Genomic DNA, 27,676 nt, shown 5'->3' on the forward strand with positions numbered 1-27,676 from the left:
AACTGGGTTTTTTAGAGGCTCCCTCCACCATTAATTGGTCCAAACTGGGCTGGTTAGAGGCTCCCTCCACAATTAATTGGTCCAAACTGGGCTAATTAGAGGCTCCCTCCACCATGAATTGGTCCAAACTGGGTTTTTTAGAGGCTCCCTCCACCATGAATTTGCCCAAACTGGGCTGTTTAGAGGCTCCCTCCACCATTAATTGGTCCAAACTTGGCTGTTTAGAGGCTCCCTCCACCATGAATTTGCCCAAACTGGGCTGTTTAGAGGCTCCCTCCACCATTAATTGGTCCAAACTGGGCTGGTTAGAGGCTCCCTCCACCATGAATTTGCCCAAACTGGGGTGGTTAGAGGCTCCCTCCACCATTAATTGGTCCAAACTGGGCTGGTTAGAGGCTCCCTCCACCATTAATTGGTCCAAACTGGGCTGGTTAGAGGCTCCCTCCACCATGAATTTGCCCAAACTGGGCTGTTTAGAGGCTCCCTCCACCATGAATTGGTCCAAACTGGGCTGGTTAGAGGCTCCCTCCACCATGAATTTCCCAAAACTTGGCTGTTTAGAGGCTCCCTCCACCATTAATTGGTCCAAACTGGGCTGGTTAGAGGCTCCCTCCACCATGAATTGGTCCAAACTGGGGTTTTTAGAGGCTCCCTCCACCATGAATTGGTCCAAACTGGGGTTTTTAGAGTCTCCCTCCACCATGAATTGGTCCAAACTGGGGTTTTTAGAGTCTCCCTCCACCATGAATTGGTCCAAACTGGGGTTTTTAGAGGCTCCCTCCACCATGAATTTGCCCAAACTCTGCTGGTTAGAGGCTCAATCCACCCTGATTTTCAAAACAAATGTTGGTGCCAACCTCAACTTACTACAAGGGCCAAATTCACTGCTGGTGACAAGCTCTCCTCACTGCAAGTGCCAAATACACATGTTTCAAGGTGTTTTCCTACTGTCAGAGAGGTGGTATTGAGTGTGTAAAGTGTGTAGTTGTTAGGCTGTGATGTTGGGGTAATAGAGGGTCTTTGGTGTGTTAGATGCCCCCAGACATGCTTCCCCTGCTGTCCCAGTGTCATTCCAGAGGTGTTGGCATCATTTCCTGGGGTGTCATAGTGGACTTGGTGACCCTCCAGACACGGATTTGGGTTTCCCCCTTAACGAGTATCTGTTCCCCATAGACTATAATGGGGTTCGAAACCCGTTCGAACACACGAACATTGAGCGGCTGTTCGAATCGAATTTCGAACCTCGAACATTTTAGTGTTCGCTCATCTCTACATATTACAGCTTTCATTTGTACGAAGGACTATGGTGGATGCCTACACTGTTCTCTGCTATGTATCTGAGGCATACATACAAGCATGGATCCACCTGAAAATAAAATAATGCAGCAAGCTTCATCAATGGGTATAAAAGTATTCTCACCAGAAGCATACATATATTGCAAACACACATACATACAGTCATGGCCATAAGTGTCGGCACCCCTGAACTTTTTCCAGAAAATCATTGCAATGACACGTTTTGATATATACGTGTGTTTATTTCCTTTCTGTGTATAAAAAAAATACTGAAATCAATCAACAAGCTTCTGAGGGTTGGTTCACACTAGCACTTGTATTCCGTCCGCAAGGAGTCCGCATGAAGACCCCCCCCCGGACGGAATACCAACGCTAATGCAAGCACTGTGCAGTTAAGCACACGGAGCCCATTATAGTCTATGGGCTCCATGTGCTTTGCAAGCACATCGCTTGCAATTGCGATTGCATTCTGTCCGGGAGGGTCTCCATGCGGACTCCTTGCGGACGGAATACAAGCGCTAGTGTGAACCAACCCTAAGACTGGGTTCACACTAACGCCGCTGTCCGTCGTAAACCCCGGGGAAACTGGATAGGGGATGGCTTGCCGGCGGTCATTTGAATGGGTTTTTAAAGGTGACCGCCGATGTCCGTATGCGGCTTCACCTGGAAACTGTTTTTTTTTTTTTTTTTTTTTCACGGACACATGCAGGACTTTGTGTCCATACAAAAAAAAAACACTTACACCTCTCAACTGGAAATTTGGGTCACTCTTCTTTTGTCTCTGTGTCAGCAGTTGGTCCTTCTGGGTCTCCTGCCATAGCATTACTTTTCATTCAAATGTCTATGGATAGTTGGCGCTGACACTGATGCACCCTGAGACAGCTTGAATTTCTTTGGAACTTGATTGTGGCTTCTTATCCACCATCCTGACTATCCTGCATTATGGTCTGTATTGTACATAGCCATCAAGACTGTCTCACTGAGTAGGAATTTCACGAGTTCACTCCCTGAAGTCATTCTTCAAATATAGGATATTTTGTAATGTAAACTGACCATACAATATAGTTAGCTGTCAGCAGACAGTTATCTTGCCCAACTTGCTTGGAGATTAGTGCACATGTAGAGAAAGAGAAGAAAGTCCTGCCAGAGGAATCTTATATCTCGGAGAACAAAAGGATTAGGTAGTTGTGCATTATTGATCCTTATCTCCACGACATCTGCCATTGACACCTTCTCTACACCGGGTTGATGAGATGCAATAACATCGAAACGGCCGTCCTCGGTTGAGAGACTATACCTGGTAATAATCCCAGCATCATTGCAAAACAAAGGCCTCTTAGAAGGATGAGCATGATGGTAAAGGGAGCAAACCTTTATTGGGTTATTTCACTGAGATTCTGTCTTCCTAATTACATCAGGGAAGACAGGCTTGCACATTCCAGTGAGCGTCCTCTATTGGTTTGCAACACTGAGGCACCTGACTTCCTAATTACATCATGGAAGACTGATTTGCATATTCTTCCCATAGTCCCTTGCACAGTGGAGTGCTAAAGGCTTAATAAGTCTCCACACACCTATATGGTGGTCTCTCCCCAAGGAGTGACGATACCCCCCTTATATTGACACCTTCATTCATCTTTTGTGGTATGGGGCTTGCCTTATCACTTTATCACTATATCTTCTTTAAAGTTAGTATGGTGATCATCTCTTTTTTGACAGTTCAGCTTCCTGCATTCCTCGCAACAATGAAAAAAAAAATTGCCAGGGTAAGCTACACATAGCCAGACATTTTCCCTGCAGCAGCCATAGAACAAGTGGCTCAAGTCTTGCTGAGCAACTCTCCAATCTAGAATGGGGGACTAGTGTCTCAGTATTTACCACCATTACTTCATAGCCCCGGGATCTAAATCTGACCAAAGGCAACATTGACACGGAGTATGTGTATTCTTCTTGGGTTTCCTAGATTTTCCAGTTTTACATTTTACCGTACGCAGGATTGGGAATCAAACTTCACATACAGGTAATTAACAGATTTAGACATATTAACTAAAATGCACATCAATGACAAGTAATAAAAGTAGATCAGGGCTTTAAAGGGAATTTGTCACTGGTTTTGATTCACTAAAAATTATACCTGTCTTAAGAAGACAAAAACCTACAAGAAAACTCTTTGATATGTAGATTTATAGGATTCTGCATTATCCTGCCCACATGCAATGATTTCCCTATAGCAGTTTGCAGTGGCGTAACTAGGAATGGTCACCCCCCCCCAACCGACACCAACGCCGAAAACCTCGACCGACAGCCTCCTCCGCACTCTATTATGTCCCTTAGTGACCCCTGCACACAGTATTATGTCCCTTAGTGGCCCTGCACACAGTATTATGTCCATTAGTGGCCCCTGCACACAGTATTATGTCCCTCAGTGGCCCCTGCACACAGTATTATGTCCCTCAGTGGCCCCTGCACACAGTATTATCCCCCATAGTGTCCCCTGCACACAGTATTATAGCCCATAGTGGACACCCATAAACAATTATTATACTCTGGGGTCTTTTCAGACCCCAGAGTATAATAATCGGAGACCCGGGGGAATAAAAACATAAAAAATTACTTTCTTACCTGTCCCAGGCTCCTACACTGTCTTTTCCGCTGCCGTCCTGCTTCTATGACGTCGGACATCACATGACCCGGGAAGCAGGCTGGGTTCATGTGACGTCAGAGACGTCAGACAAGTAGGAAGGAGGCCTGGCAGGATCGTGGAGAGGTAGGTAACAGTGTTTTTTATACTTTCCCTTACCTCTCCCGGTGCACTGATCATGATACTCGGGGATCTGCAAAGACCCCCGAGTATAATGATAGTGTTTGTGGGGCCCGTAACGGCCTATTAAAAAAACAAAAAAAAAGCCGCAGATGTAGCGGCTGTCACCGGGCCCCCTAATGGCCCAGGCCCTGTGGCAGCTGCCTCCGCTGCCACTGTGATAGTTACACCACTGGCAGTGTGTACACAGCAGGCTGTCAATCAATATCTGTGGGCGGAGTCAGGACTCCTTCTGTCTCTCCTAGGAGTCCTGTCCGAGTTTACTCTACTTTTTACTAAGAAATCTTAATCCAAATTGCAGTCACAAGCCACAGGTGTAGATTGACTCTTAAATATGAAATCTACTTCTATAATACTGAACAAATGTTCATGAAATATCTGTCCTATTTTCACAGCTTTCATCTGACATATGCTCTAGGTATAGGAAGCTACAAGTTCACGTTGCGTAAAAAACGATTAAGCTGTTATCTAAAAAGTGCATACGTGTCTTGTGAATATTGATCTAACACGTGAAGAACATCTGGCATGGGTTTCTGGGGATACTTAGACAGGCCTTCCTAGTAATTGACAGAGCAGGGACTGACAGATTGGACGTAAAACAAAGATGCATTATAAGTCAGGCTCAGGGAGGAACATGGTACCAGCCAGAAATCTCTCGTAGCGCCAGACAAATGATGTGTGTGTAAACATGTGGAGCTTGAGACACAGTCATTTTCTGACCACACAAAGTTTTACTATGGAAATCATTTTGTCCTGTGGTCAGGGTTTAAATAAAACAGCCATGTGATAAGTTTGGATGATATATAGACAGACACAGAATATGCAGATGTACACATTCATCAGACATAGGCTCCTAGCTTATAGAAGGATTAATAGTAAGAATATATTATTCTGTTAGACAATTCAGTTTCAGTTCTAGTCTAGTCAACGAATACGGAAAAAATGTGTTTTTTTGGCGATTTGCTACAAGTAATTGACTAATTGATTGGAAAAATCTAAATAAGCTATAATTATATCCTTTCTATGTGCACATACTATATATATATATATATATATATATATATATATATATATATATATATATACTCCTCCAGATTCCTGACATATGTGTGGTCCAGGGCGGGTCTTGAGTAGGTCTCAGCCCCAGGTGTGGGTCATAGGCTCTTTACTAGGCCATGTAAGGCTGCAGAGCTTGCACTTCAGGCAGGTCCTGAGAGGAGAAGGAGGCACCTGGGTCTGTCCTGAAAAACTGAGGGTTTGGTGAGACTGTATTGAACTCTTTTTGTTGATTCATGTGGCTGGTAGTAAATCACCCATGAAGATAGTACTTATTGTTTAGTTAGTGCTCAGACGAGCATGGTTTTGTTGCTCATTTTTTGCTGGAATTTTTTTTTCTGTTTAATGTAGATTGTGAGCTCCATATAGGGATCACAATGTACATTTTTTCCTATCAGTCTGTCTTTGTGAAATGGGAGGAAATCCACACAAACACAGGGAGAACATACAAAGTCCTTGCAGATGTTGTTCCTGTTGGGATTCAAACTCAGGACTCCAGCACTGCAAGGCTGCGGTGCTAACCACTGAGCCACCATGTTGCCCCTGCATTTGCTGGAATTTGTCCTTATTGGAAGTGACAGATCACACTTTAAGGCTAAGGCCCCACGTGGTGTTCCACAGTAAAAATAAAAATGCTGCAGGAAAAAATGCAGCGGCAACACATCATGGTTCTTCCCTCAGTGGTTTGCACAGAAAGTTTGCAGACATTTCCTTTGCAGACTTTCTGCTTCAATTATACCTTTAAGGAATAGCTGACCCTAGGTATAACTGACATGCAGCGCTTTCCAAAACTGCAATGTATTTTATCACAAAGTGGGGATGGGAGTCACTAGATTCACTTTGCTGTGACTGCAAAATGCTGTGGCCAAACTGTGGCGTTTATGGAGACTAAAGGAGACTGCCTAAACTAGACAGACACTGACAGATCTCAGGACCATCACCAAGCTTCAGATCCTCATCATTATCCATAATTATCCAAGTCCTTGGATCCATTAGTTCATCAGTAACAAGGCTCCACTTCTTATACATATTCGGCAGTTACACCCAATGCAACAATTGCTTCATTTAGATAAGACTTCAAAGATGTTTTTCATCAAATCTACAAAAGTGATATGCATAACAATGGTAGGTTATTTATCACTGTGCTTGAATGTACTGGAGGTTTGGATAGAATCTCTCTAATGAATAATAAAAATACTAAACCTCAGTTGCCAGATGTTTGTTATGAGGAAATAAGAAAATATTGTTTCCTATTTACATAGCACAGAATTAAGGGAGTTTGGTGCTGCAAATTGGTGCCTTGTAGTTGCTTGTTGCATTGTTAAATTGTGTACTGTGTATCTGTTGCGTTGTGTTGCATTGGCTATGCTTTGCATTCACATGTGTGCTGTCACTTTAAGAGGTGCAGGTCATTACGTGGTCATTGTTCTAGAGCTTTCTTTAAGCTGTATCATATGCTATCTCCATAGAGGTGGAACAAAGTTGTCTGTTGCTCTTCCATGGCGTGATTCAGGTGTTACCAAGGCCACCAGAGGAAGGGAATGACTTTGTATTTAAGGGTCCGTGTTTGTGCTGAGGGGGACATGGCTTGCAGGGGCTGGAGCTTGTGCTTATGAGGGGAACATCTTGAGAGGCCAGATGAGCTTCAGGATCTCAGTGGATAGCTTACAGCAGTAATAAGACGTCTCAGAGAACCTGCAGGTGTCTAATGTGCACTTGTTAGGTAGGAGTATTGGTTCCATGGTGTCGGGCACCACATCCCCACAACAGTGGAAATGCGTTGTGCTATGGTTCTAGAGACCTGCACGATTACTTTACCACTTTACTGTATGTGTCAAGACCTGCTGTACTACAAAAATCTGCTGCAATAAAAGGAAGCCACAACGAGAAAAAACAAGTGTCAAGTGGGCGCTCTCTCCACTGGTGGGGGGCTCCATGTGAGGTAATACTGTGAAGATGGAGGAATGAAGTAGAGGACAGAGCTGATGACTATAAGAGCAAAGTCCATAATCTGTCACAGCACCTCTGCTGCTAAAGACGGACTTCACTGGACAACAGACATTGGACAGCAAGTTAGAGGGAAGCGAGATATCTAGTGACCAGCACTTTGGTGCAATTTTAAAGCACAAACATTTTATTTTAAAAAAGTGATTTACACATTTAATGGTGATCACAAAAGCACAAGTGAGTTGAAATGACAGTCACCATTTAAAGGGATCCTATCTTTCAAACCCTTTTTTTTTCTAACTAACACATTGGAATAGCCTTAGGAAAGGGTATTCTTCTCCTACCTTTCGTTATCTTGTCCGCGCCGCTGTTCGCTTGAAATTCCGTTTTTTCTCGGTATGTAAATTAGTTCTTTCGCAGCACTGGGGGCGGGCCCCAGCGCTCAAACAGCATTGGGGGCGTCCCCAATGCTGCCAGAGAACTGTTCAGCGCCGCCTTCATTTTCTTCTGGAACGAGGTCTTCACCTCGTCTTTTTCCGGCAGTGGCTTCTAACTTCTAGAGCAGACGCATGCCTGCCGGTCATGAGAAAATGGTCGCTTACAATACTGTGCAAGCAGCCATTTTTCTTGTGGCCACGAGTATGCGCAGTTGGCTTTGCCCTAGGCCTTAAGCCTAGAAATTAGAAGCCACCACCGGAAGAAGACGTGAAGACCTCCTTCCAGAAGAAGATGGAGGCGGCGCTGGAGAGTTCTCTGGCAGCATTGGGGATGCAACCAGTGCTGTTTGAGCGCTGGGGCCCGCCCCCAGTGCTGCGAAAGAATTCATTTACATACTGAGAAAAACGGAATTTCAAGCGAAAGGCGGTGCGGAGAAGAAAACGAAAGGTAGGAGAAGAATAGCCTTTCTTAAGGCTATTCCGATGTGTTAGAAAAAAAAGCGGTTTGAAAGATAGGATCCCTTTAAATGTATTGTAGGCACTCCCTGCAGTGAGATATACATTGTCTTTTTTGTTTGAAACTCAGATTCCCCGTATACAGTATCCTCACTAGTAACTGGAAGACGTGACCAGGTGTTCATGAGCACTACAAAGAAGGGAGTGGGGAGATGCGGCACCTTCTAAAAAGACAAACCTCACTTACCTTCAGGGGATAAAGGCATTTTAAAATAGGACATGGTCAATACTTCTGTCTTCTGATAGATAAGAATGTTAGTGGTTCATGCCAACGTCAACAACATGTGGTTGACTTGACATAGACACGCATTATATGATAGCGACATTGTTACTTGGGAAGGGCCCAGATCGTATTTTCTGCACAGAGTAAACTTTAGTCTCTGCTCCTCCCATTGTATTCTTTCACCAATATCTTTGAAAGGAGGTTGTTATCTGGCTCTGCGGTCCACAGTCTGCAAGCCTTGTTAATTTGAGCTTGATATTAACAGTATTTAGTTTCAATGGGAAATAGACTTTTTTTTTGCAGTTCTGTTTTTGACTTCACAGAATCCTGATGAATGAGGCGGGAGTGGTATAAGTACTGTATAAATAACCCACAGACATTGCATCTGTGGGCTGCTGGAATGAGCTTGTTAGCAGACAATGCTAATCAGTGCGGCTTGTTCATAGGAATAGTCAGCTTTTCATGATCCCCGGTAAATTGTTACTGATATAGATATAGCACAGTTTAACACTTCTAATGCCGTGGGAAAAAACACATGCTAGAAACAGAAATAAGCAATGGCATGTTCTTCTATGCCATGCTCCGGGTCCCAGATATTGTGTAATGGATATTTCACTATACCAATACAGCTGATAAAAGGTCCTGTAAATAAAAAGGTGTAGTATAATTTTTCCGTCAGAGATCATACGACTCATTAGCCTGCTGAAAAAGTCTTATTCATAGGAAAATCATTCCCCATTGTGCAGACAGCTTCATTCCTTTCATATAAGTCACTCGTTTTTTTGTCACTGTCAGTTAGCAGTCTTATGCAAGATGTCTGCACCCAAGGGAAGCAAGACCATAGCACTGACGTGCAACACAGATACTGCATACATTCATTGTCCATTAACATGGTAAATTTCACGCAAATGGACACAAATATAAATTTTTCATGAAAAATAAAATGGACTCTCCTAAATGACAGCTGGTTCATGTCATGGCTGGCTTGGCACTGAGAAAAAGAGGTGAAGCAGATTGGCAAAACTCAATGCCTTGTATGCTTGAGAAGCTTTATAATAGGTCTGGCTTAACATACTTGTAAAAAATTAGAATGCAACAATGAAATCAATGAAATTTCATATAGTGTAATATCATTATTAGAGATGAGCGAACAGTGTTCTATCGAACACATGTTCGATCGGATATCAGGGTGTTCGCCATAATCGAATCGAACACCACGTGGTAAAGTGCGCCAAAATTCGATTCCCCTCCCACCTTCCCTGGCGCCTTTTTTGCACCAATAACAGCGCAGGGGAGGTGGGACAGGAACTACGACACCGGGGGCATTGAAAAAAATTGGAAAAAGTCATTGGCTGCCGAAATCAGGTGACCTCCATTTTAGACGAATAGTGGATTTCAAATCCGGGTCATATGAGAATGTGAACTTTGTGACTATGAGACAGGGATAGCTGTACAGGCAGGGATAGCTAGGGATAACCTTTATTTAGGGGGGAATGTTATTAAAAATAACTTTTTGGGGCTCTATCGGGTGTGTAATTGTGATTTTTGTGAGATAAACTTTTTCCCATAGGGATGCATTGGCCAGCGCTGATTGGCCGAATTCCGTACTCTGGCCAATCAGTGCTGGCCAATGCATTCTATTAGCTTGATGAAGCAGAGTGTGCACAAGGGTTCAAGCGCACCCTCGGCTCTGATGTAGCAGAGCCGAGGCTGCACAAGGGTTCAAGCGCACCCTCGGCTCTGATGTAGGAGAGCCGAGGGTGCACTTGAACCCTTGTGCACCCTCAGCTCTGCTACATCAGAGCCGAGGGTGCGCTTGAACCCTTGTGCACACTCTGCTTCATCAAGCTAATAGAATGCATTGGCCAGCGCTGATTGGCCAGAGTACGGAATTCGGCCAATCAGCACTGGCTCTGCTGGAGGAGGCGGAGTCTAAGATCGCTCCACACCAGTCTCCATTCAGGTCCGACCTTAGACTCCGCCTCCTCCAGCAGAGCCAGCGCTGATTGGCCGAATTCCGTACTCTGGCCAATCAGCACTGGCTAATGCATTGTATTGGCGTGATGAAGCAGTGCTGAATGTGTGTGCTTAGCACACACATTCAGCTCTACTTCATCGGGCTAATAGAATGCATTGGCCAATCAGCGCTGGCCAATGCATTCTATTAGCGTGAACTGAGTTTGCACAAGGGTTCTAGTGCACCCTCGGCTCTGCTACATCAGATTGCTACATCTGATGTAGCAGTGCCGAGTGTGCATCAGATGTGTAGTTGAGCAAAACTGACTCAGCACTGCTAAGTCTGCATTCGCATAGGAATGCATTGGCCAGCCTTCGGCCAATCAGCGCTGGCTCTGCCGGAGGAGGCGGAGTCTAAGGTCGGACCTGAATGGAGACTGGTGTGGAGCGATCTTAGACTCCGCCTCCTCCAGCAGAGCCAGCGCTGATTGGCCGAATTCCGTACTCTGGCCAATCAGCACTGGCCAATGCATTTCTATGGGGAAAAGTTAGCTTGCGAAAATCGCAAACTGACAGGGATTTCCATGAAATAAAGTGACTTTTATGCCCCCAGACATGCTTCCCCTGCTGTCCCAGTGTCATTCCAGGGTGTTGGTATCATTTCCTGGGGTGTCATAGTGGACTTGGTGACCCTCCAGACACGAATTTGGGTTTCCCCCTTAACGAGTTTATGTTCCCCATAGACTATAATGGGGTTCGAAACCCATTCGAACACTCGAACAGTGAGCGGCTGTTCGAATCGAATTTCGAACCTCGAACATTTTAGTGTTCGCTCATCTCTAATCATTATGAATTGTTATTGCACATTAAAATGGACAATAAAGGCAGTGGAGTAACTAGGAATGGCGGGGCCCCGTGGCGAACTTTTGACATGCCCCCCCCCCCCAACCGACACCGAAGACCTCAACCGACCCCCTCCTCTGTACTCTATGTCCCTTATTAAGCCCTGCACACAGTATTATGTCCATTAGTGGCCCCTGCACATATTATGTCCATTAGTGGCCCCTGCACACAGTATTATGTCCCTTAGTGACCCTGCACACAGTATTATCCCCCATAGTGGCCCCTGCACACAGTATTATGTCCCTTAGTGGCCCCTGCACACAGTATTATCCCCCATAGTGGCCCCTGCACACAGTATTATGTCCCTTAGTGGACCCTGCACACAGTATTATCCCCCATAGTGGCCCCTGCACACAGTATTATGTCCCTTAGTGGACCCTGCACACAGTATTATGTCCCTTAGTGGCCCCTGCACACAGAATTATGTCCGTTAGTGGCCCCTGCACACAGTATTATCCCCCATAGTGGCCCCTTCACACAGTATTATGTCCCATAGTGGCCCCTGCACACAGTATTATCCCCCATAGTGGCCCCTGCACACAGTATTATGTCCCTTAGTGACCCTGCACACAGTATTATCCCCCATAGTGGCCCCTGCACACAGTATTATGTCCCTTAGTGGCCCCTGCACACAGTATTATCCCCCATAGTGGCCCCTGCACACAGTATTATGTCCCTTAGTGGCCCCTGCACACAGTATTATCCCCCATAGTGGCCCCTGCACACAGTATTATGTCCCTTAGTGGACCCTGCACACAGTATTATGTCCCTTAGTGGACCCTGCACACAGTATTATCCCCCATAGTGGCCCCTGCACACAGTATTATGTCCCTAAGTGGCCCCTGCACACAGTATTATGTCCTTTAGTGGCCCCTGCACACAGCATTATGTCCGTTAGTGGCCCCTGCACACAGTATTATCCCCCATAGTGGCCCCTGCACACAGTATTATCCCCCATAGTGGCCCCTTCACACAGTATTATGTCCCATAGTGGCCCCTGCACACAGTATTATGTCCCTTAGTGGACCCTGCACACAGTATTATGTCCCTTAGTGGACCCTGCACACAGTATTATGTCCCTTAGTGGCCCCTGCACACAGTATTATGTCCGTTAGTGGCCTCTGCACACAGTATTATCCCCCATAGTGGCCCCTGCACACAGTATTATCCCCCATAGTGGCCCCTGCACACAGTATTATGTCCCTTAGTGGACCCTGCACACAGCATTATGTCCCTTAGTGGCCCGTAATGGCCTATTAAAAAAAACAACACAGCGGTAGTGGCTGTTACCAGGCCCCCTAATGGCCCGGGCCCTGTGGCAGCTGCCTCTGCGGTAGTTACACCCCTGAATAAAGGGTAATACAATAAGTAAATCCCAAGATTTATAAAACCGCCAAAGCCTACAATACAAGGAATAGAAGCATAGAAGATTGACAACCGAAAAAGACCAGAAGAACAGAAAGAAACATTTCTCCCTGAGATATTGAAAGGGAATCTGTCAGGGTGATTTGGGACACTAACCCACTCATAGGTCGTTATGGTCTGGGGATTTAGTATGTCAAATCATCCTATTATAAAGCATCCCGAGTCCGCAAAAAAAAAAAAAAAGCTTTATACTTACCTATCAGCTATACTCCCCGCAACAGCGCAGTTCTTCAGTGAAGCCAGAGGAGTACACCTCGGCTTCAGCGTACATGTGCTGAACTTTTGGCACATGCGCAGTGAAACCACGGTGTACATCTCCAGCTTCACTAAAGAACAGTGCAGTGGCAGACAGCATCAGAGATGAGTCCAATGAGACTCCTCTCTAGGTAAGTATACATTTTTGTCATTTTTTAATGCGGATGTGGATTTCATTATACTATATGGACAATCAATGGAACCCATTGCAGTCAATGGGGTCTCTCAGAATCTGTGGGTGTCATTTTCGAGGTGGAGCATAAGAATGGATAGGAATAGCCAGATGTGAACGTACTGTAAGTCTGTTAATCTTTCATTCCATGTTGCAAATACGCCGACAATGGATATTTAGTAAAGCCTTATGAAGACACATGGCTTCTTATGTGTCTCAGACTGGTTAATATTTTTTCTTGTAAACAGCAAGTCACTAAAGGCTATTGCTACTGCTAATTAACATGCCTGCCCTCCAGATTAAAGTAACTTAAAGATGGAGAAAGTGAAGAGTCGTGTTCCTCCCGCACCTGTTCCACATTACATTTCAGAACATGCTGCTTTTCATTTTGTATCTTTCATAATCATAACAAATCTGAGAAAAAGATAAGTAAAAAGAATCAGGGCTATGATGCCTGTGTGAAGTCATTTTTGTTCCTAGGCATTCAATTTATGAAATTTCACCAGTTAAGAAAATCAGGTATTTCAACTCTTGACTTCTTATCTCTGAGTAATGCTTATTTTTGTATAATGAACACATCTATCCTAAATCCGATAGTCTGCAGCTGCTAAGACTAAGTTCACATCTGTACCGGAGTTGGAGACAATCGCCATAGATCGGCAGAGATACAAGTCAGTATGAAAACGGGAGACACCCGGGAGATACCTGGTGGACCCCATTATAGTCTTCCAACAGGTCTGTGGGTAACCGCTGTTTAGTGGTCCGGCATTCTGTCATTTGGGTCCACCAATAGCCCTGAATGATAGAGAACCCAGCGCAGATGTGAACCTAGCCTAACCAGGAGAATATCCTGGGCGTTGTAGTGACAAGTGGCTTACTGTGGCTCTACAGCTGTACAGTCTTGACCTCTCTCTTGTACCCTGTATATATTGTGGGGAAGTTAGCTCAGTAGAAGCAGTGGTGCGTACCCAAAAAGTGAAGACAAGGACACAAAATGTGCAGCAAACTGGTTTATTTAGAAAAAAAAAGGAAAATAAATAAACCATGACATCAGGCACTAAATAAAATCCTGCTCGTCTGAGTAATTAACTAAACAGAAAATATAACCTAACTATACGTGTGGCTTACTTCCAGCCCAATATTGTCTCACCGGAACTCATGGTTACAGGACAGAACCATACACCTCCTTTCACCTATGGAACTGCACTGTAATACAAGAGCTGCAGACTTTTCTGGCCCAGTAATGAGCCAAGGATGTGCACCTGGGCTGAGGCCTACTCCAGATCTGCCCTGGACCACATATATGTCCTAAACCTGGGGCTGATATATCTGGACTCCAGCACTCTGCCTGTCACCTTCTCACAATATGTTCTAAACTTTCTCTCTAGCACCATCACACCAACTGTTATCAGGGCAGTGCTGGTATTAGACGTTGTGCAGCAGTACTTTTTATGAATACTACAACACTGTGGGACTATTACTGTATGTAAGCACTGTATGGTGGTATGTCATAGTTATATGCAACTATATGCTGCTATTTTTATTATAATTTTCTGCTCAGTATTATTGCATTACAATATAATCGGTGTTATAGCAGTATTATTCAGCTTTCCTTTCCATCAAAAGCTGGTAGGGAATCACCCACATGGTTTCCCCAGGGGCCTCCATAGACCTCGGTGCAGTTCTGTATGGCTTGCTTATACATTATCTGCCCCTAGAGTTTGTAGAGTAAATTGCAGGCTTATCACAATGCGATATACAGTACAATGCAATGTGCTATTAGTACATTTTAGAATCACGTCCATTGTTTGTACAATTGTAAGATAATTTTGCAAGGCATCTAGCGTGTAGCTAGCATATGTGTCAAGGAATTTAAGAACCAAGCAAAAATCGATACAAGATAAAGTTGCAGATATTAAAATTGTCTGTATTTAAAACATGATAGTAATGACAGGCATAGATATTCTACCCTGCAGGGTTCGGCATCTCTGCTGATTTCTCATGCTCTCTGTACAATGAAGTGCCCTGATTTATGTTCTCTTGCCTTTCATCTTTATCGTTTTGGTATAAATTCTGCTTTTTCGTCTTGTTTATTAGAGAAAACTTAGTTTCCATGGAGACTATCATTATTAAGTATGTTATCACTTGGTACTGTTTTCCTTTTATCTAATGTGGAAATACTGGTGGAATTTTTAACCCATGATAGAGTCTCATGTATATATGCCAGGGGATATACGGTAACAATGTAAGATCACAGCCAGATGGAAGCTTTATTCCAGTGACATTTCCAATGTAATGATATCTGAGGGTGAGCAAGCGAAGCGCAGGCAAGAAATGTAGATTTTCAACCTAAGCCATAATAGAAATCAGAATAGAAGAATATTCATAAAGGAAAAATATTTAATATAAAGGTGATCCTGGATTTCATGCGCCATTTCTTGAGAAATATTGAAAATACAAGGAACGTGGGGACTGAGTAAATCTGAGCCTTTGATTTGTGAAGAATTAACAACTGCAGAAATATGATATGGATCCATATTATTCCTATAAAGGACCCCAAAAATGTATCAAGTTATTCGTCATACAGATGTGTATTGGCCCAACAGACGTCGATAGAGTGAAATGAAACGAAACCTTAAACTATGAGTCCTGCTATGGAGAGGAAAGCTCGTTGTATCGTAGACCGTTCTGGCAGTGAATCATACTGTACTGTGCAAATGTTCTAGGTAGGTGTGGAAAGATCTCAAAAATAGGAGCGTGAAAAGTTTATTTTTGTCGAATAAAAAAAAGAAGTGAATGAACAAAAGATAAATCTAACACAGATCAATATTTGGTGTCGCCACTAGAGATGAGCGAACAGTAAAATGTTCGAGGTTTGATATTCGTTTCGAGTAGCCCCTCAATATTCGACTACTCGAATCGAATATCGAACCCTATTATACTCTATGGGGGAAAAATGCTCATTTCAGAGGTAGGCAACATTCGATCAAATTATACTTACCAAGTCCACGAGTGAGGGTCGGGCTGGATCCTCCGAGAAGTCTTCTCCGTGCAGCGTCCCTGCGGCATCTTCCGGCTCTGAATTCACTCTGCCAGGCATTGGGCCTGAGCAGAGCCGACTGTGCATGTCCGCATTAGCGCGGGCATGCGCAGTCGGTTCTGCCCAGGCCCGATGCCTGGCAGAGTGAATTCAGAGCCGGAAGACGCCGCGGGGAAGCTGCACAGAGAAGACTTCTAAAGGTAGGAGAAGAACTAGCGTTGATTGGCCGACTGTATAGCATTCAGCCAATCAACGCTGTTTCTGCAACAAATTTTTCCATTCGAATAGCGAGTGGTACTCGATCGAGTACAAGTATTTCGAATACCGTAGTATTCGATCGAATACCTACTCGATCGAATACTGCTCGCTCATCTCTAGTTACCACACTTTCCATTCAAAACAGCAATTCGTCTAGATACTTTTGCACATGGTTTTTCAAATGGCTCACATCTGCCGTGGTAATCCGATCGGGGGAGTCCGCAAACAGATTACCGAACGCATTTGCAAGCGGTATGCAGTGAAAGCACACGGATCCCCATAGACGATAATGGGGTCCGTGTGCTTGCTGTGAGATCTCCGCACCAGTCATGCGGACAGGAAAGTAGATTGTAAAGTACTTTCCTGTCAACATGTTCCCTGCGGAGATCTCGCGGCCAACACATGGACCCCATTATAGTCTAGGGGAATCTGTGTGCTTTCACTGCACACCGCTTGCAAATGCATTCAATAGTCCGTTCGGGAGGGTCCCCATGCGGACTCCACCGAACGGATTACCGACGCAAATGTGCCTTTAACATCGCTCTTTAAAGAAAATGATACAAACAGGATTGATCTATTATTGCCGTAATTCATAATATTAATGGCTACGAAGCTACATTGCAGAAGTCATTTTCTAGCACTGAACGTTTTGCAGATCATATAGACATCACTCTATATAGATCAGTATATAGTCCATATAATCTTCCACACCTGGAGGAGAAATGGCTTTTACGTATACTCTTAATTTTTTGGTTTATTTCTCCTCAACGTATTTTTGTTTATCAAATCCTCAAGAGTTCAGTTTGTAAACCACTAGTTTAACGGTTTGTGACCACCTCACCACTTCCACTTATATGACAGGCTCTCAGCGTTTAACTAATGAGACTTCACACCCAAATGTTATGGCTGATAAAATCTGAAGCTAGTGTCTGCGTGTGCATTAATAAACCACACAGGCAAATGGATATATATTTGTAGATACAAATCGTTGAGCAGATATATTAGATATCTCACATCAAAGGTATATATGTCATTTGGAGAGGATATATCTGGTTTTAAGATGGGTGTGTTTGCACCGCTGGCTGTATGAATGATATTTCCATTTAGACTGCACGTATATCATCTAAGGGCAAAGTGGACTCCATCAATATTCTGTATGGGAAACATGTCCTGCACATTTTAGTGCTGTTGAATCTTAATATTTGCACTAATTCAATTATGGATTACCTCTGCACCTATAGACATAGTTAGCACATAGCATAGCACTCATCATAATACCCAAGTATTCATCAGAATCTAACCAAATATAAATCCCTAATAAAATATATCAGAAATGTCTTTCATTGTTGAAACCTAATGTGTCCATCGTCCTTTGGTTGGGGACTAGAGGAATAATCGCAACTTGCTGACTGCTGCCCTGCTGCAGTGTACTGTAGTAGCTTGTATGTAAGATTTAGGCTAAGGCCCTACACCTATAGATAAAACGCCAGCATTTCCATAGGTAGAATTGACATGGTGTGATTTACAAAAACTCTACAGTTTTTGAAATCGCATAATTTTCTCTGTTGATATTTTCTGCAATGTGTGGATGGGATTAGCCAGAATCCTATCCACTTTGCAGGTACCGTAAAAAAATGTTTTTTGGCCACAGCATAATTGCAACATTTACGCTGCAGAGGGCCCTGGTCTTAAACAGGTCTCTTCCATATGCAGCAGATAGTGACCCATATCATATCATCTATTTCTGCAGGTTTCTTCTGGGACTTTTAGACTGAGGCGCCATGTTGCAGAAGCACAGCTTTTTTTGGTGGAGATTTTACTGCATTTTTTTTTAACCAAGGGTGCACCTCTAATGAGGCGAGGTGAGGCGGCTGCCTCAGGCGGCACTTTCGGAGGGGGCGGCGGCGGCCACAGGACTTTTATTTTATTTATTTTTACCTAAACTAGTCCAGGACAGGGCCTCTCTGAAAAGAAAAACAAGCGGCCCTACCCTGGACCTCTACGTCTGAGCGCAGGAGGCATCATCACACATCTTTTGCCAGGTGAAGAGGAGGCAGTGCGGGAGCAGCAGCGGCAAGGGATCACAAGGTAGATAAGTAAATACTTTTGTTTTTTTATTTAATAGGCTGCTACCTGCTGGAGTATCCCCAGCAAGGAGTGGCCTATTTACCTACCTCCCCGGGCCTGCTCATGGCCGCCCCTTGCTTTCCCTTCTGCTATAGGACATAGGGGCGACTGTGAGCATGCCCGGGCTCAGGCCGCGATCCCCAACTACTGCTATTATTATACTTGGGGGTCTTTTCAGACCCTGAGTATAATAATCGGAGCCCCAGGGGTGGTAAGAGAACATAATAAACACCGTTACTCACCTCTCCTGGATCTGGTGTTAATCCTAGCAGGCTTCAGGCCTGTATGGTAATATTGACTGAGGCAGTCCTGTATAGTGCTTTTCTATTACATTTTTGATACTGACCCCTTCATTTATTTTTGGTATTTATATACCTATTAGGGTTTGACATTATTTGATCTTTTTATTCTATCTATATTAAAAGTTATGTTTTATCCTGATTTAGGACTCTAGACAAGGAACCAAGCAGACGACCCAGTAGTTCAAAGGAGACCGGCCGACGGCAATCCCTCTGCACCACCCCACGCCTGAACCCCTTCATCGCCTGACGGACTACAAATTCCTTAGTGACATCCCGAACCCCCTGCAAACGAAATAAGAAGACCAAACCCGCCAGACGCTGAGACATGGCTGACACCGAGCGGCCCTCGGAAAATGCCACCCCAATCCAAAACAACAACAGCACCACCCGATCTTCATCAGAACAAAGCTCACCCCAGGTTGCACAAGCACGCTCCCAAACACCCCAAACCTGTTGATACCGGGACCATGTCACTTCAGACACCGACCGCTGGATGAGCTCCGACGCGTAACCGATACCAGAGACCACAGATATTAGTCTTGCATATGGGGGGTAATGATTTCAGGGCTCGGCCGTCAAGGGAACTAATTCAGGATATTAAATTTGATGTCTTGCGTATGTTGTCCGAGTTTCCTGGCCATATAATCGTGTGGATGAACATTGTGGCACGCTTGGTTTGGCGGCATGCTAGGTCCACGGCGCGCAACGATAAGTTAACAGGGCAACCCTCCAGCATCAAAGTTAACAGGGCTGTGGCTCGTTTTGTCCTTAATAATGGGGGTATAGTGGTTCGTCACCGTGAACTTGAGGTTCCGTCTTTTGATCACTTGAAGTGCGACAGCGTTCACTTGAACGCCATTGGTTCCAATATTTGGATGTTGGGTTTAAGAGATGGGGTTGAGCGGGCCTTCCCTTTGTGCCGGACCTCTCGGTCATAAGTGGTCATGACCGCAAGTCGGTGGCCGGGGATGGGGTGGGGTTAAAGGCCTAGCAGGCAGTTTGGTGGACCTCATCGTTGGTATGTGGTTCCTGGTGGGGGTTGTTTGAAGCCTGGGATGTCCCCTATTTGGGCTTAGGTCCCATTAGCGGTCTCAGTCTTGTGTGGCCTTCTGAAGGTGGGATAGGCTATAGTTTAAGCACTTTACGGGGGGTCATTGATTACTGTTACAATGATCAGTTGTGGGGGGTTTTATATATGCTCCGCCCGTTTTAGGCGGTGATTGCTGTTAAACACTGTGTGAAGTAGGCCAAATGAAATCCAGCACGTTGTGGTGTCGTTATTTGGGGATTTTAAAGGGGACTCAGGTACCGTAGTAGGAACACAACCTCTCAGAGAGAGGCCCATTCCTCCTCCCCAAGTCAAGACATTTGTATTTCATGCCAGGAGGAACAGTGGAGGACACTGACAGGAAGAGTTGACTCGGGGCTAAGCAAAGGTAACCAGATCCCTGCCAGGACTCCCTGTATCACCATCCTCGGTGGCTATAGCTGGGAGTGGCACGAGAGGAGGGGTAGTTGGAGGAGAAGTTTGCCATAGAGCCTGTAACATCCCTGGGCACCCTCCTATAACCAAAGCGGGGGATTGGACATTGCGGTACTACTACCCCCATTTGGAAGCTGCTGTTGTACCTTTTCCAGTTTCTGAATAAAGCTGTTCCCTGTTTAACTGCACTACTGGCTTCCTGAGTCGTACCTGCATTACCATCAGGGTAGTTCTGAACACCGTCACACCGGCTCAAAGAGGAGAGGTCCCCTCCCCAAGTGGAAGCGCCCCATGGGAAACTACTCCCACCACCATCCAAGTAGTGCTGCAGGGCCCCCCTCAACGGTGTCTGGCCCAGGAGCAGGGCTGGAGTACTTGGTTGAGTGCGCTCAGCCTAGCTGGTGGCACATCATCCGCCACTACTACTCCCATCCTCTGGTTTCGTCCATCTGGGTTGAGGCATACCGTTACTCCGCCACACCACTATTGTAGTACAAGTCATCTTCTAGTGGAAAGAAGCCCAGAGGTATTTGTATTGTTTTCTTGTATTTGTACAGCTGCAGTTGTGCTCCTTATAGTATTTCCATCACTTCTGCCCTGATAGCCACCCTGACTGTACTAATCTGAATCTGTCCTAATATGAAATTCTCATCATATATATATATAATCCTCCTCTTATGCATTTTTACCGTTCAAGTAAATATGGCACAAGTTCTATAACTATCCTAGTTTTGATCTGAAAAGGGGGAATAATCCCAGTAGAGATATCAATTGTACCATAATAAATCATTACTGAGAGTGTATAAAACTGGTATTTTATATCTCAGCTTCTCTGAGATTCATTTTTATTCTTCCACGATCTAATGTGGTGGTTTTAGGGCTCTAATGAATACTCTCTTTCGTTTATTTTCTTCATACCTTAGTGTTTTCGGCACTCTTTATAATGTTCTGAAAGTAGTGTTTACGTGAAGTCTAAGCTATACTTTACAAAAATAGCATTTAAATCTCCAAAGAGCTTAGTAAGCATATATAGACAGAACACAGCCGAACGTCTATATTTAGCGCAAGTAAAAACAATATTTTAGGAATTTTTCTATTCTAAAAATGTGCTATATTATACAGTAGCTCATCCATTTATACTGAATTTCCTGTAGTTCTAAAATCTAGAATGGAAATCTGATCATATCTGCATTGTATCTCTTGTGCCCTTTTAAAGCCATAACCATAGGAGCTGTAGAGGGTGCCAAGGTGCAAAGGGTCTGGAAGCAAAAGAGGCAAAAAAAATTCTGCCCGATAGGATGAAACTAGTACTAAAAATGGTCCCTGCTACTTTTCGGACTTTACACATCTTTTTTGGGGTCCAAGATCTTCGAGGTACATCTCTGGGAAAAGCAACAAATATGTAATTCCTAAACTAGTATATGTTACAGTCATATACATAGAAATCTTTGGAGAAAACTGTCATATGGAAAGTGCTGTAGAATCTATTATGGAAAATGTTAGGGTATGTTCACACGGCAGAATTTGTATTCCGCATGTGAACATTCCACGTAGCTATCCGCGATGGGATGTCGATGCAGTGCACCGGTATCCAGTCACGGCATTCCGCTCCAAATTAGGCCCAAATGAATGGGCCTAATCGGGAGGGAGTCTTGCGCCATGGACGCCGCGACTGAGTCAGCTGTGGAATCCTCGGCAAGAATTATTTTATTTATTTATTATTAGAGATGAGCGAGTAGTACTCTATCGAGTAGGTATTCGATCGAATACTACGGTATTCGAAATACTCGTACTCGATCGAGTACCACTCGCTGTTCGAATGGAAAAGTTCGATGCAGAACCAGCATTGATAAGCCAAATGCTATAGAGTCGGCCAATCAACGCTGGTTCTTCTCCTACCTTTAGAAGTCTTCTCCGTGCAGCTTCCCAGCAGCATCTTCCGGCTCTTCATTCAATCTGCCAGGCATCGGGCCTGGGCAGACCCGACTGCGCATGTCCGCTTGTAGTGCGGGCGTGCGCAGTCGGCTCTGCCCAGGCCCGATGCCTGGCAGAGTGAATTCAGAGCCGGAAGATGCCGCGGGGACGCTGCAAGGAGAAGACTGCTCGGAGGATCCAGCCCGACCCTCACTCGTGGACTTGGTAAGTATAATTTGATCGAATGTTGCCTACCCCTGAAACGAGCATTTTCCCCCCATAGACTATAATAGGGTTCGATATTCGATTCGAGTAGTCGAATATTGAGGGGCTACTCGAAACGAATATCGAACCTCGAACATTTTACTGTTTGCTCATCTCTATTTATTATGCTTACTTGTATAGCGCCATCATATTCCGCAGCGCTTCACAGATATATTGTCAGTCACTGTCCCATATAGGGCTCACAATCTACATTCCCTATCAGTATGTCTTTGCAAGAAGGGTCATCTCTCTTCTTTTTTCCGCTACCAGTTACCAGATTCTGTGTCAAAATCCGCTGCCAAAAAACTCTATGTGAACAGACCCTTAAAGAGCTGAGAAGGTTGATGTATAGTTATGTGGTAAAAGATTCAGTATAATCTGTTTTTTATATATTGAAATCTCTGTTCTTTTTAAGTCTAATAGTCAAGTGATTGACAGCTATCTGCGCACTCATAGAGAGGGCTGTCAATCACTGATAGGACCGCCTCCTTGTCTTTGCAGCACCGAAAGAGACTGGACAGATTTTTTTATGTGACAGGTTCCCTTTAAATACAATCACCGTATTTTATGAAACGTTTCAATTCTCTTTACTCCATATAGAAGAGCTGGGGTCCGCACCATACACCCCTTTTCTGTATTATTTTGACTCTCATAGACATGAGTGTTTTGAATCTATTAAGGTTCATGAGTTTCCATTACATACAACGTCCTTTTCCTGAATATTTGCTCTGTTGTCCTTTCAATGTGGTTTTGTGGTTTCTGAAAACAGAGACAAGGACAACAAAAAATAACCTATTCTGAACCGAAACCGAAGGCACACAGCTGAATTCCTTCCATTCTGGTTAGGTTGGAGAAGTCTTTAATTTACTTTGTCTTATGATACTGTACATGACAGTCTGCACATAAAACAAGGCTTTTCAGTGTATGTTCTCAATCTGCTCATGCTCTTGTACATTTTATAATCTGTCTATCTATATATTTATTATGACAGGAGGAACCAGTTTTTTCTTTTGCGCTATAGCTGACAAAGGTGATTGGTATAAATATTGCTATTGTATTATTATGCTAGTTTTTGTTTCACTTGGTACAGTAGTAAACTGTGGGGAAAATGTATCCACTGGTGTAAGATAATGTGACACAAATTTAGCGCAGGCCTTAATGCACCAAACATTCACCAAAACCTCCCTCTGGTCCTCACTCTCTGCATTGTGTGAATGGCGCAGGGAACGGCGAGGACCTCATGTCAGTTTGGGTCTCCTTTGAGATGCAAGGTCATGTGACTGATTTATGAAGAGGCCTGAGCCTATTTATAAGCCAGCTCCAATTGGAGCCCTTTAAATGATAGTCTTAGTAAATCTGCCCCCCAGTTTTTTCCTGCCAGTATCAATGGAGCTTGTAATAAGATAAGATAAGATAAGATAAAATAATCCTATAATAGTTCCACCATGGGGAAATTCAGTGCGTTACAGCAGCATGGATAATACAGTGATATATTTCAAGAAAGAATACATACTGTACAAGCTCATAGCAGATAGAAAATATACACTAGGAGTTATGGCAACTAGGAAGAAAAAAAAGACTCAGGGATCATTTAGTTCTCTGTGCGGAGGGATTTTTATGTTGATTATACAGCCTGACCGCGGTTGGGAGGAAGGATCTCCGATAGCAATGCTTTGTCCAGTTCTATACCAAGGAATAGACATCCACATAGTGAAAACTGCAGTTAAATCTAAGTTCAGGTTCAGACACACTCATAAATACATAAGTAGAAACTCATGCAGAAAAAAATCTGATCCTCAATTCTCTACAAAGTATGATCGCCCTTAGTGCCCAATATATTACAATGCCCCCTTACTTCACCCACACAGTATTATGCCCCCATAGCTGTCACCGCATAGTATAATGGTCCTTTAGTTGCCCCTACACAAAAACACTATGGTATACCATTAATAGCATGTATGCTTCTCAAGCTTATATTTTCAAATGAATAGTGCAGGTGAATTTAAGAAACTTTGTAATATGTCTTAATATATAACATGTATACTTCTCCTCTTATTACGCTATTCTCCTCCTCCTTACCATCACTCCAGCTGTTAGCTCCAAGAGAACAAGTGCTCAGTACTTTGCTGCATACAGAAGCCTATAAAGAGGGGAGGGGGATTGACTGGTAGTGTCAGAAGAGTTCCCTCACTCACAATACAGCAGAATGTAGCAGTTGCCGTTATTTGTGTCTCTTTTCAGCAACCTCATTGTCCCCTCTCCATAGACTTCTATGTAAAAAGTAACTTAACCTGATATGTGGAGAAGGAAGCATATTTCTTTAATAAGATATAAGACAGAATTTGCTAAATCCACCTGCATTACTCATTTACAAAAGGGTTTTAGAATTAGAGGTATGATTTAAGTCTTTAAACGGATTGCGTTGTTTCCCACAGCAATTTACACAGAAAATCCGCAGAGTCACTGCTTTCATTATACCTATAGGGAAACTGCCAGTGTTTCTGTAGGTATAATTGACATGCTGCAATGGTTTTGGAAAGCACAGCATTTCCGCTACACGTCTTTTTCTGCAATGTGTGGATGGAATTTGCTAGGATACCATCCACTTTGCAGTGACTGTAATACGCTGCAGCCAAACTGCGGCATTTACCCCACGTGAGGTCCTGGACTCAGGCCGTGTTTAATTTTACCTGCAAAGTGGATGGGATTCTGGCTAATCCCATCTTCACATTGCAGAATAAATCTTCAGTGAAAGTGCTGCGATTTCAAAAAGCGCTTGCATTTTTGTAAAGCACACCTATGCCAATTATACTTACAGAAACACTATAGGTATAATGGAAGTAGAGACTCCGCAGATAAAACCTTTGCAAACTTTCTTTGAAAAGCGCTGCAGGAAAAAACGAGATTTGTTGCTGCCAGGGTTTTTCTCGCAGAACTTTTTTTTTGCTGCAACCCACTAAATGGGACTTTAGCCTTAAAGAGATTTTCTGTTCCTAAATTGAATTTTCATGCTGATGACCCTGGATAGGTCATCTATATATACCCGGATCCCACACAGATCATCTGTTCTAGCGGCCTCCAAGTGCGTGAAGCTTCTAGTAGGCAGGCTGCACATTCAGTGCTACTCCTATTTAAAGAGGACCTTTCACCATATCTGGGCACAGGCAGTGTTATATACTGCCAGAAAGCTGACAGTGCGCTGAATTCAGCGCACTGTCGGCTTTCCCGATCCGTGCCCGGTGTAAAGCGCTATCGGTCCCGGTACCGTAGCGCTTTACAGTCAGAAGGACGTTTCTGACCATTAGCCAGAGACGTCCTTCTGCCTCGCGGCGCCTATCGCGCTGTGCTGTGGAGCGGGGAGGAACGCCCCCTCCCGCTCCTGATAATGCTAGTCTACGGACAAGCTGTGTGAGCAGAGGGAGGGGGCGTTCCTCCCGGCTCCACAGCACAGTGCGATTGGCGCCGCGAGGCAGAAGGACGTCTCTGGCTAATGGTCAGAAACGCCCTTCTGACCATAGAAGAGCTACGGTAACGGGCCGTAAGCTCTTCACACCGGGCACAGATCGGGAAAGCCGACAGTGCGCTGAATTCAGCGCACTGTCAGCTTTCTGGCAGTATATAGAACTGCATGTGCCCGGATATGGTGAAAGGTCCTCTTTAAGTAACAAGAGCAGCACAGCAGCCCCATCCACTGCATAGTGGGGGTTCCGATGAACCGCAGCACTGCTCCGATTACTTGAATGCTGAATATGCCACCCGTACAGTAGAAGCTTCCTAGCCCTAATATGAAAATTTGGAGCCAGAAAACCCTATATGTTCCTAATGCAAACCTGTTTAGGAGCTGTCGGTAGCCAGAATGTGCATCATCTGCAAGGACTTGTATTATGAGCAATCCTAGCGGTTCTCCAGATACATAGACTCCTGGAGCTTCTTGGTTGCCAAGAACTAGACCAGCCAAACCTTTAGTGCCTTTGACTAATATGATGAATTATTCCTACTGGTTTATCTCTAATTTATCTAAACATATCCCAGGCTTTGAGCATCCCAAGGAGCACTTTTCAATCCATCATCCAAAAATGGAAAATGTATTCTACAACTGCAAACCTACCAAGACATGGCCGTCCACCTGAAACTGACAGATCGAGCAAGGAGAACAGTGGTCAGAGAAGCAGCCAAAAGGGCCATGGTCATTGTGGAGGAGCTGCAGAAATCCAAGGCTCAGGTGGAAGAATCTATCCACAGGACAACTATATTGTTGTGTATTCCACAAATCCACAAATCTAGCCTTTATGGAAGAGCGTCAAGAAGAAAGCCATTATTGAAAGAAAGACATAAGAATTTCTCATCACCCTGAACACACCATCCCCACTGTGTAACATGGTGGTGGCAGCATCGTGCTGAGGGGAGGCTTTTCTTCAGCAGAGACAGGAAAGCTGGTCGGAGTTGATGGGAAGATGGATAGAGGGTAGATACAGGGCAAGAAGAAAACCTGTTGGAGTCTGCAAATGACTTGAGATTGGGAAGGAGATTCACCTTCCAGCAAGACAATGACCCTAAACATACAGCCAGAGCTATCAGACCTAGATCCCATTGAGCATCGAGCATTGGTCATGCATAAATAACAGAAATAACTTATATATATATATATATATATATATATATATATATATATATATATATATATATATATATATATATGATGAAGCAAAGAAGTACATCCAACATGCTGTAAAACTAGTAAAATGTGTCTCTGTATTGAAAGAAGTTGAAATTAAGTATCCTGTAAAAAGCTATCACAATACAAATGATGGAGCCTAACAATACATTCCAGTCCTTTCCATCAAAATCGGTCAAGATAGGCTGAGGGAAAAAATAAATAAATATATATATATATATATATATATATATATATATATATATATATATATATCAGCAAAAAAACATAAGTGATTTCAAGAGAGCCTTGGAAACAGGCCACACTTTAAGAGAGCTGCAATACCAGTTGTGGCCTATTGCAAGAGGGGCACTATTTGGGAAAAAAAAACATGTTTTGCATTCTCATTACATAGTTACATGGAAACTTCAAAACCTAAAGTAATTCAAATAACACAAAAGTAAGACTACTAGCATTCAGTATCACTTAAATGAATGTACTTTTTCTCATTTACAAGTAAAGAGAACATGAGAGGTGTTGAGTGGCCAAGTGCTTTCATGTGGTCAGCAGGACTGTACACTAGCAGCTTAGTTGTGGTGACAGGGGGACAATGCATTGAGTTTTGTG

The sequence above is a fragment of the Leptodactylus fuscus genome, chromosome 9 (assembly GCF_031893055.1).
Source record: "Leptodactylus fuscus isolate aLepFus1 chromosome 9, aLepFus1.hap2, whole genome shotgun sequence".
NCBI classification, from domain to species: Eukaryota; Metazoa; Chordata; class Amphibia; order Anura; family Leptodactylidae; genus Leptodactylus; species Leptodactylus fuscus.